This window comes from Dasypus novemcinctus, chromosome 1 (genome assembly GCF_030445035.2).
Source record: "Dasypus novemcinctus isolate mDasNov1 chromosome 1, mDasNov1.1.hap2, whole genome shotgun sequence".
Taxonomy (NCBI): Eukaryota; Metazoa; Chordata; class Mammalia; order Cingulata; family Dasypodidae; genus Dasypus; species Dasypus novemcinctus.
The window spans coordinates 112,510,909-112,522,743 of NC_080673.1; the positions used below are offsets into that span (position 1 = coordinate 112,510,909).

The window sequence follows — 11,835 nt, forward strand, 5'->3', positions numbered from 1 at the left end:
CAGGTGAGGTTGAGTCCTACAAATTTTTAGAAATAATTATGTCCCTGATTGTATGATTTGTTTCAGCAGCCTGAAAAAGCTGCAGTGCAGAGTCACGATCTTGGAACATTTTTGCTTTCTCTGTTCTTTATACATGGTTTTCTGACGATCAGTTCAAATTTTCCTTTTCTATGTGACACAGTACCTGCTTTATATCTACTTTCTAAAATAGAATATTCTGCTGGCTCCAATATGATTTACCATTTCTTTTGTTCCTTCCTGCCCCATTCCATTATCTAATCTTAGACTTGAACCCAGATCTGTCTGATGAATACTCATGTTAGTCTCCATAAATGTCCAGTTCATCTTAAATCTACATATTTATGGTTGATAACAGCCCCTCCAATTTTCCCAGGGGAACATAAGACCTTATTCTAAAATTTAGGGATTTTAGAAAGACCTATGGAGTGTACTGTACTTGTAAATTCTTGGGCCCTACCCTCAGAGATTCTGATTCAACACATCTGGGCCCAAGAATCTGGACCTGCAGGAAGCACAACATCTGTTTCTGAAGCAGAAACAACCTGGACATGCTTTTCAGAAGCACTCTCTAAGGACTACTCACTGCAAGCTCAAAATGATTGCAGAGTCTGACAAAGCTGCCAGAGTGCTAATGAAATCCTTGGCAGCATTAAGAGTCATGTAATATCCAAATCAAAGAAAGTAAGCTGCTATTCTCTGTAATGGTCAAATTGAGTTTGAAATATTATGTTTGGTTATGCATATCATATTTAAGAAGAACATGTATTAATACATAGCACATTTTGACCCAGTGAGGGCAATTCATACCAATGACTCCAATGGAGTATACAGTTCAAGTTACTGTTAGGGTGGCATTCACAAATCTTGCAACTGGAATTGTCTCCCAGAAACATGGGAAATACTACACTCTACTCCCCACTCTTTGAACTATATTGTAGGGACTTGCTTAATTAAAAAAATAATTAAAGCATTCAATCTGCAATTAGAATAATATGACAACTGAGAATCCATCTCATAATGTTCCACAACCTCTTAAAGGCTATTTATATTGCAAGATCTCTTCAGAGTCTAAAAAAATCTCAAGGATAGGACATTTTCTGGGTACCCTAGATTACTAAAAACACTGAGGAATCAATAACCAAAGTGCTAAAACCATGAAATTTCTGATATTAATGCTTTATATATTTCTAGATGCTCTCTCCCTTCCTCTCCCCATATCTATCTATCTATCTATCCATCTATCTATCATATTTTTCTATTTATCATTTATATCCCTTATCCTTATCTCTATCTCTTCTGGAAAATCTATGGTCAATTTTTCCAGTTTAGTGGTCTTCAACACCTGGGGAGCTTTACCACTACTTATATCTGAGGGTTTAATCCTGAGACTGAAAATTATGCATATCAGCCTAAGAATGGGAAATAGCTCCATTTTTAGTCTTCATCCATCTGGCATTCCCATATCTCTTCTCCCACACATCAAGAAAATTTCACTGTTCTTATTCTAGATATCATCTCTCCATTATAATGTCTCTCCTTTAATTCCAAATTAGAAATTGTCTTAATCATTAGCCTGTTAAAAATGAATCTGTAATTCTCACAAACTTTTCCAGATTGCTTAGTTTCCTCATCTTTTCAAATACTCTAGTTGGAGCTAGTTAGAGTCTTGACTAGAGGTACTCAGATCTGTTTCTTTTTCTTCAAAACAGTATTTACTAGTGGGAATTTTATAGTTTTTGAATGTTTTTTGGTAAACTAACAACTGCTCTAATAAAAAATAAAAATAAGTTTACAAAGATATGTATCCCAGATGTGTTTCATTATCCAGATGATGGACACATAATTGGTAAATAAAGATTTACAAATATCAATATAGTAGTTTATATTCCTCTGGATATTCAAGCTGTTTCATCATGGGGAATGTTGTTATTTTGGTTTTATTTTTTCAATTTTTAAAAATTTATTGAAGTATATCACTCATACAGAAACATACATAAACAATACTTTCATAGTAATAGTTGTGAACTTACAAAATAAACATGCATAACATCCTACAGGGCTCTCATACCTCACCCTACCACCAATACCTCATACTGTTGTGAAACATATTTAACTAACAAAGACTATCCTCAAAATATTACTACTGACCAAAGTATTTTCTGCTCAATTCATCCTATTATTATTATTATATAATTTATAAATGAACATACATAAAGAATGAGTGTATAGTAAAAGTTGTGAACTTACAAAGTAAACATGCATAACATATTCAGGTGTCCCATACATCAACCCACCATCAACACCTTGCATTGTTGTGAGATATTTTTACAAATTATGAAAGAATATTGCAAAAACCTTACTATTGAGACAACCAGGACTATGGCAGTAGAGTAAGGAGATCCTAGAGTCAGCTTCTGCTACAGGGCAGTTAGTAAATACCCAGAGCTATCTGGAGCTAGCTGAAGTACCTGTTTGGGGGCTCCAAGAGACCAGAAGAGCATTCTTCCACATTCTTGAAGGAATGGAAGGAGGAGACTGCCTGTCTGCAGAGAAGATCTGTAAGTAGAGTGCTCCATGCCGCAGAGGCCAGTGCCTCTGGAAAGCTCCACTTCCCAAAAATGAGGGAGGAAGAGATGGTTGGGCACCAACATCAGCTACTGATGAGTAAGTTCAGTGAGCTAAAGTAAAATTCTGATAACAGCTGATGTTTGAACAGCTTCCAAGCTGAAGTTGTCCAAGCTAGAAAGAGGCCAGAAGTCACCATCTTAACTCAGTACCTGGAATGAGGGGAAATGAGGCAAACTGAAAATCACAGTGCTGATAGGGACTGGTTTCTTTCCATCCATATCAGATTGCAGCTCTAACCTAAGTCCAAGCCACACCTCTGGGAGGGAGAAAGCTGGGGGGACCTGTGCCAGCCTGTCCAGGAAATTACCAGCCAAGCCATGGAGGATGGTGATCGTCCTACTTTGGCAGCACAAGCTGCCCCAGGAGCTATTCTGTGGCTGGAATTGGAAGTTCCATTTCCCAAGAGCGGGGGCAGAGGAGACAGTTGGCCACTGATTTTGGCTACTGATTGGTAGACTCGGCTGGCTAAGGTATAACCCTAGAACAGCTAGGGTATGAATCTGTCCAAGTCAGAAAGAGGCCAGTAGCCACCATTTTGAGTTCACACCCAGTCTGAGAGGAAGCCAGGACTGAAAACCACTATGATGGTAGGAACCAGTTTCTTTCACACAGATTGGCCTACAGTTCTAGCCTAGGCTTCAGCCCCACCTCTGGTAAGGAAGAGGCTGGCAGGCACTGCACCAGCCTATCCAGTTAACTGCAGGTACATTTAACTGGCACAGACTGAGTAACTGGAAATCTACTGGGGCAACTGCAGTCATCTGGGACCCCCACTGCATAGATTGCTGCCAATACCTGCAGCTCCATCCCTGCCCCAGGGAGGGGAGTCTAGGAATTCATGACTTGGACTATTACACACAGCTGTGGCTCTGTCCTTACCCCTGGCAAAGGAGAAAGCTGGGAGAAGCTTCATTGGTCCTTGGGGCAATGAGGACAGTTTGAGCCTCCACAGCCTTCAGCATCAACTATATCCTTGGTTTCTACTACAAAACCAGGAAGGGAGAAAGGGGAAGAAAGTCCTAAACTAAAGAGAGAAATTGCACCCAGAATAAATATATCTAGTAAACCAGATGCCAAAACATCAACAAAAATTTACAATCCACACCAAGGATCAGGAAGATATGGCTTAGTTAAAGGAAAAATATAAACCTCCAGATGACATAAAGGAGTTGAGACAACTAATCATAGATGTTCAAACAAATCTCCATAATAAATGCAATGAGATGGCTAAAGAGATTAAAGATATCAAGAAAATACTGGATGAGAACAAAGAAGAATTTGAAAGCATATATAGAAAAACAACAGATCTTACAGGAAGGAAACATGCACAAAATGAAATAAAAACACACTGGAATCATTTAATAGCAGATTTGAAGAGGCAGAAGAAATGGTTGGTGAGCTTGAAGAAATGGCCTCAAAAGTGAACATACAAAAGAACAGATGAAGAAAAGAATAGGAAAAAATGGAATAATATTTTAAGGACTAAATGACAGCGAGAGACATGCAAACATACATGTCATGGGTGTCCCAGAAGAAGAAGAGAAGGCAGAAGGGACAGAAGGAATATTTGAAGAAATAATGGTAGAAAATTTCCCAACCTTACTGAAGGACATTGATAGCTATGTCCAAGAAGCACAACATACTCCCATCCAAATACATCCAAATAGACAAACCCTGAAATACATTCTAATCAGAATATTAAATGCCAAAGACAAAGAGAGAATTCTGAGTGTAGCAAGAAAAAAGCAATGCATAACATAGAAGAGATACCCAATAAGATTAAGTACCTATTTCTCATCAGAAACCATAGAGGCAAGAAGACAGTGGTGTGATATATTTAAGATACTGCAAGAGAAAAATTTCCAGCCAAGAATTTTATATCCAGCAAGATTGTCTTTCAAAAATGAGGGTGAGTTTAGAATATTCACAGATAAACAGAAACTGAAAGAATTTGTAACCAAGAGACTGGCTTTACAGGAAATACTAAAGGGTGTGTTACAGCATGAAAAGAAAAGAGGAGAGAGAGACCTGGAAGAGAGTCTAAAAATGAAGGTTATATCAATAAATATAATTAAAAGTGTCAAAAGAGTGGTGAAATAAAATATGACAGATAAAACCCAAATAGTTATGAATAAACTTAACCAATAATGTAAAGTGCTTGTATTCAGAAAACTACAACTCATTGTTAAAAGAAATTTTAAAAGACCTAAGTAACTGGAAGAACATTCCATGCTCATCAACTGGAAGAAAATATCATTAAGATGTCAACACTGCTCAAATTGATATATAGATTCAATGCAATCACAATAAAAACTCCACCAGCATTTTTTAAATAAATGAAAAACACAATTATCAAATTTATTTGGGAGGGTTAGGGGTCCTGAATAGCCAGAAACATCTTAAAAAGGAAATGTGAAGTTGGAAGACTCATACTTCTGGACTTTAAATCATATTACCTAGCTACAGTGGTAAAAACAACATAGTACTGGCAAAAAGACACATGGACCAATGAAACTGAATTGATGGTTCAGAAACAGACCCTTACATCTATGCTCAAGTGATTTTTGACTAGCCTGTCAAACTGAGTTCAGGTACAACAGTCCATTCAACAAATGGTACTGAGCAACAGATTTCCATAGCAAAAAGTAGGAAAGAGGACCCTATCTCACACCTTCTACAAAAATTAACTCAAAATGGATCAAAAACCTAAATATAACAGCAAGAACTGTATGTAGGAAAATAGCTTCAAAATCTGGTGGTAGGTGGTAGTTTCATACAGGAGGTAAGAGGAGGACTGAGATGGACTACTGATGTTTAATGTATGTAGAAATTTTAATTAATTTTACTGTAAAAGTGTAGAAAATCATAAACTGGATGGTAACACATTATAGTGAGTAACAGCTGTTTTATAAATGGGAATGTGACTGAAAAGGGTAGTTTAGGGATGTAAATGCCAATTAACAGAAAGCTAGAGAATAATCTAGGGACTGAATAACACAGTAAACCCAGAGGTGGATGAGAATTGTGGTTGATGGTACAGATACAAGAGTGTCCTTTGTAAGCTAGAGCAGATGTACATCATTATTGCAGGAAGGTGGGAATGTGGGGGAGCTTGGGAAAAATACAACTGGAGTGACCAATGGACTGTGGTTAAAAGTAATAGTGTAATATTCATGCATCTATGCCAGAGATGTACTGTGTTGATAATGGGGGAGTATGGAAGAAGTTTGCCAAATGTACACGATGGACCATGGTTGGTGGTAATAGTCTGATAATATTATCTCGTACCCTGTAACTAATATTGTGCCATAGTCTGGTTTGTTGATAGAGGGGTGTTTATGGGAATTCTGCACATATGCATGATTGTTTTGTAAGTTTACAACTTCTGTCATAAAGATATATTTTAAAAATAATAATAGGGTGGGCGGGGGGAAAAATACACCAAATGTAAGATAAGAACTATAGTTAATGGTAAGATATTTTTTCATTTAAAAAAAAATTATTGAAGTATATCATTCAAACATAAACATAAATAAACAACAAGTGTATAGTAATAGTTGTGAACTTACAAAACAAACATACATAGTATCATACAGGGTTCTCATACCTCTCCTCACCCTACCACCAATATCTTGCATTGTTGTGAAACATTTTTAACTGACTAAAGAGCATTGTCAAAATATTACTACCAAATATTACTACCAAAGTATTTCCCCCTACCCACCTATCTTTATATAATTTATATATGAACATACATAAACAATAAATATATAGTAAAAGTTGAAGATTACAATTTCTTATACAATCTTTATGGTTCTTGTTTTTATTTTTAGGTTTTTGATCCATTTTGAGTTAATTTTTGGATAAGGTGTGAGATGGGGTCATCTTTCCTTCTTTTTGCTATGGATATTCAGTTATTTCAGCACCATTTGTTGAATGGACTGTTCTGCCTAGGCCATCAAAAATCACTTGATCATACATGTTAGGGTCTGTTTCTGAACCATCAGTTTGGTTCCATTGGTCTATGTGTCTGTCTTTTTGCCAGTACCATGCTGTTTTTACCACTAGGTAATATAATTTAATATAAGTTAAAGTCTAGAGATGAGAGTTCACTTTTCCTTTTTAAGATGTTTCTGGCTATTCAGTATCCCTTAACATTTCAAATAAATTTGATAATCATGCTTTCAATTAAAAAAAATGCTGGTGGAATTTTTATCAGGATCACATTGAATTTGTATACCCATTTGAGTAAAATTAATATCTTAGTGACATTTAATCTTCCAATCCATGAGCATGAAATGTTCTTCCAGTTTAGACCTTTTTTATTCATTTTAATATTGAGTTGCAGTTTTCAGATTACAAGTGCTTTACATTATTGGTTAAGTTTATTCCTATTTGAGTTTTATCTGCCATGTTTTATTTTCACTAATCTTTTGACACTTTTGTTTACTTTTATTGATATAATCTTCATTTCTAGACTCTCTTCCAGGCCTCTCTTTCCTGTCTTTTCTTTTTAGTCTCTAGCACACCCTTTAGCATTTCCTGAAAATCTGGTCTCTTCGTTAGAAATTCTCTCAGTTTCTGTTTATCTGTGAATATTCTAATCTCACCTTGACTTTTGAAAGACAATCTTGCTGGATATAAGATTCTCAGCTGGAAGTTTTTCTCTTGCAGTATCTTAAATGTATCATCCAATTTTCTTACCTCCCTGGTTTCGGTGAGAAATCAGTGCTTAATATTACTGGGTATCCCTTATATGTATGCATTTCTTTTCTCTTGCTGTTCTCAGAATTCTCTCATTGTCTTTGGCATTTGACATTCTGGTTAGTATGTGTCTAGGAGCTGATCTATTTGGATTTATTTGGATTGGAATATGTTGTACTTCTTGGAAATGGATATCTATGTCCTTCAAAAGGGTTGGGACATTTTCTACCATTATTTCTTCAAATTATCCTTCTGCCCATTTTCCCTTCTCTTCTCCTTCTGGGACATCCATAACATGTATGTTTGCACGTGTTTTTCTGTCTTTAAGTTCCCCAAGGCTTTGTTCAAACTTTTCCATTCTTTTCTTCATCTATTTTGAGTGTTCACTTTCAGAGGCCATTTCTTCAAGCTCATCAGTCCTTTCTTCTGTCTCCTCAAATCTGCTATTATATAACTCCAATGTTTTTTAAAATTTCATTTATTGCACCTTTCATTCCCATAAGAAGTCAGTCTCTACTGTCACTGTGATTTTCAGTCAGCCCAGCTTCCCTCATGCTAGGGTCAGAGTTAAAATGGTGGCTACCAGATTCTTTCTGACTTGGACAGTTTTAGACTTTACCCATTCTTAGGGTTGCACCTTAACCAGCTGAATTTACTAATCAGTAACTGAAATTGGTGACCAACTGTCTCCTCCTCCCCTGTTTATGGGAAATGGGCTTCCACTTCCTGCCACAGAATAGCTCCTGAGGTGGCTTGCACCACCAGAGTAGTATGATCAGTGGCCTCATGGCATGGCCTGTATTTCCCCAGAGAGGCTGGCACAGGTCCCCCTGGTTTGCTCCCTGCTAGAGGTGGGGCTGGGGCTTATGCTAGAGCTGCAGTCTGATCTGGATGGAAAAAATATCAGTCTTTACCGCACTGTAATTTTCAGTACACCCCACCTCCCCTTGTGCCAGGGATGGAGTTAAGATGGTGGCTACCGGCCTCTTTCTGACTTGGACAGTTTCAGAATTTAGCTGTTCTTAGGATTATACTTTAGCCTGACGAATGTACTAATCAGTAGTTGATGTTGGTGCCCAAACATCTTTTCCTCCCCTGTTTTGGGGAAGTGGAGCTTCCAATTCCAGCTGCAGAATAGCTCCCAAGGCAGCTCATGCCACCAGTGAAGGATGGGCCCAGGCCTCCGGGTGTGGAGTGCTCTACTGATGAATCTTCTCTGCAGATGGGCTCCTTCCCTTCCATTCTTTGAATGATGTTGCAGAATGCTCTTCTGATCTCCTGGAGCCCCAAACAGGTGCTTTAGCCAGCTCAGGGTGGTTACTAACTGTCTTGTAGGGTGAGCTGACTCTAGGAGCTCCTTACTCTGCCTCCATCTTGCTGGTTGTCCATGGGGAGTGTTTTAATTTGCTGTGCTGCTGAAGCAAATACCATGAAATAGTTCAGGTTAAACAATGGAAATTTATTTGCTCATGGTTTTAAGGCTAAATAAAATCCAAATCCAGACATCATCAAGATGATGTATTCTTCCAGAAGACAGGTATTCTGGGGCTAGCTGCTGGTATTCCTTGGTGCCTCTGCCACAATGCAAGGCACAAGGCAGCCTCTCCTGGTTCACTGTTCTCTTCCAGGTTCCAATGAATTTTACCTCTTGCACCTGTGACTTTCTCTCACTCAATCTGAATTTCATTCAGACAGTAATAGTATTAAAACTCATCCTGATTTGGCTTGGTCACACCGTAACTGAAGTAACCTCATCAAAACGTCCTACCTACAATGGGTTCATACCGACCGGAATGGATTATATTTAAGAATATGTTTCTCTTGGGTGCATCACCACAGAAAGATTTTATCTTCAGGTTTACTTTATTTTTTATGTTTTTAGATACCACTGGTCAGGGATTAAACCCAGGACCTCATATATGGGAAGTTGGTGCTCAACCACTGAGCCACATCAGCTTCCCTGAGTTGGTTTTTTCATTTGTTTTGCTTGTATTTTGTTTTTTTTAGGAGGCACCAGGAACTGAACCTGGGACTCCTATGAGGGAAGCACATCCACTGAGCCACATCCACTCCCTTTAGGTTTATTTTTACTGGTAAATTGAAGAACAAACTGGAAGACTAACTACTATAAAGAGAATTATCACATTTTATAAAATAGAACTAGAAGGTATATCTTCTCTTCCAAGGTATACATGTATACATGCATGAAACTTCCCTGTTACTAGATGTTATACATATATATATATATAAACACATACATATATACATATATACATATACATACATATATATATATACACACACACACACATACATATACACCTTAGCATACTGTGTGAGGCTTACAGCATTTGAGTTCTCATGCTATGGATTGCTAAACAGAAGCTTTGGTATATTTATAGAAAACGTATTCCCAAGCTTATTTCAGTGTTCAATATTTCATTTTCCAACTTACAGATGCTGTGTCTAGACACAGCTTTTGATTAATTTGCTTTCAAGAAAAGGAAAAATAATCAGACCATTGAAAGAATTTGACTTGTGTCAAATATATCAGAAGAATCTCATTATATTATTTATTTATTGAAATGACTTCTAATTCCCTATGCATTGCCAAAACATAAACTTTGTAGTTTTAAGTTCCAGCGACAAATGGAAGTATCTGATAGTTGTGTTGAATAGAACAAAACAAATTAATTATCCATCAAATCTATCATATCACTGTGTAAATATATATACTTTACCATATCTTAAAAAATAAGTATAAATGTGACTGGCACCACTACTATAGCACACAGAAGTGAATTTTAGAAATATATTGCCATTTCTTTTATTAGATAAAAATATGGTGGGTAACAGCAGTAGGAGTTGATTTATTTTAACATAGTCAAAATTCCCTACTGGTATTTCACAAAAATATGACTACTGACCAGGATAAACTGGCAGGATATGGAAAAAATAACCCCTCACATTATATAAATAATGAAAATTATAAGCCTGCAGGTTTAAAGTTTATTTTTCTTTATTCTAACCCACAAAAATGTACATCTTAGTTCTGATTTTATGCAGAATGCTCTTTTTCGATGATTTCTAATGAAGTATTGGCTAGATCTATGAAAATTAAGAAACTAGAAATATTTCAAATATTAGAATATACTAAACCTTTTAAAATTTATGTAAACATTAATTTGTCTCTATTTAAGCAATACTAATTCTGTTACAACAGTAATTTTTAATCTTTCCTTCTGGGGTACGATTAGCAGCACAAGAGAATTAATTTGAACTCCCAGGTATCAATGAAACAAGTCCAAAGCAGTCTGCCATGATTGAAGCACAATATATTTTTATCTATAGTGCTAAATATAAAAAGTCATGGAGAGTCAATGCAATAATAAATTAATGGTTTAAAAAAAATGGTATGAATTAAACACTCTTTCTCCCAAATTTTTAGTAATTAAGACATGTAATTTGAACACAAATACCTTGGTATTAGAAGCCCATGTTCAAGAAATTGGCCAGCAATTGAAAAATCTCAAAGCACTGAGGGAAGTTATACTCTAGAAGGATATATCCAAAAATTATAACGTATATCTGTGAAACAGATAAAAAGAGGGCTTGGAGTTAAAATCTGCAAGGAAAGGGCAAGACTAGAATATGACAAAATAGCCACTAGGCAAATATGAAAAAGAATATAAAGGCTTAGCCTGACTGTATGGGCAAATTGTAAAATATTGAAATGAAGAGAATAAAAGATCAAGCTTAAATGCTATGAAAGGGCTACGAGTAAAGGTTAAATTGAGAAGAGAAGATATTCTTTTGAGTATTATATAAGAAATAAAAGACAAACCATAAAATTCTACAGTAACTTGCTAAACAGAAAAACTGTAGCAAAGTTTGACCTGCCACAAAACCTACCTAAGCTTAAATTGTTTTAACGTTAACACATTCAAATATATTTTCCTGGATACATCCCAAACTGATTTAATAGTAACTGCACAGACTGCATTGACTCATGTTACATAAATGTAGGATTGTGAACAATTTTAGGAACTCACCTAGTTTACTCATTCTGACCAGCCCATGCCCCTAAAACTACCCTGTGAGTAACCTCAGCCTTCAAACTCTGTGAGACTCCTCCCTAACTCTCCATCTATTAAGGTAGGTCTTCTGTCTTATTCAGCAAGTTTAATAAATCTAACTTTGTGTGATCCACAGGTTTTCCTGGTGGTTTTTGTATGGGGGTTTGACAGATATTTTGTGATGATATCAAAATTGTGTATAGAAATAAGTCAAAGATTTGTGACTGTCCCTTGCTATTTAAATTTAGCCACCCTCCCTATCCCCCCATGTCAAAGAATGCTAGTCCCTCTATGGCCAGATTTTTATCTAAGACCAACCCAAGCTTGATGGCTGGCTCAAGTCCACAAAATCGATATGCCCATGTGGTTTGGTGACTTACTGGGTTCTACTCTGTCAGTCTGATGA

General features: G+C 36.5%; 1 protein-coding gene across 9 annotated transcripts in view; it reads right to left on the minus strand.

The window, feature by feature from the left end:
- Window positions 1-11,835, minus strand: part of CCSER1 (coiled-coil serine rich protein 1) — a 1,483,327-nt gene that overhangs the window by 643,467 nt on the left and 828,025 nt on the right. The window lies entirely within an intron of this gene.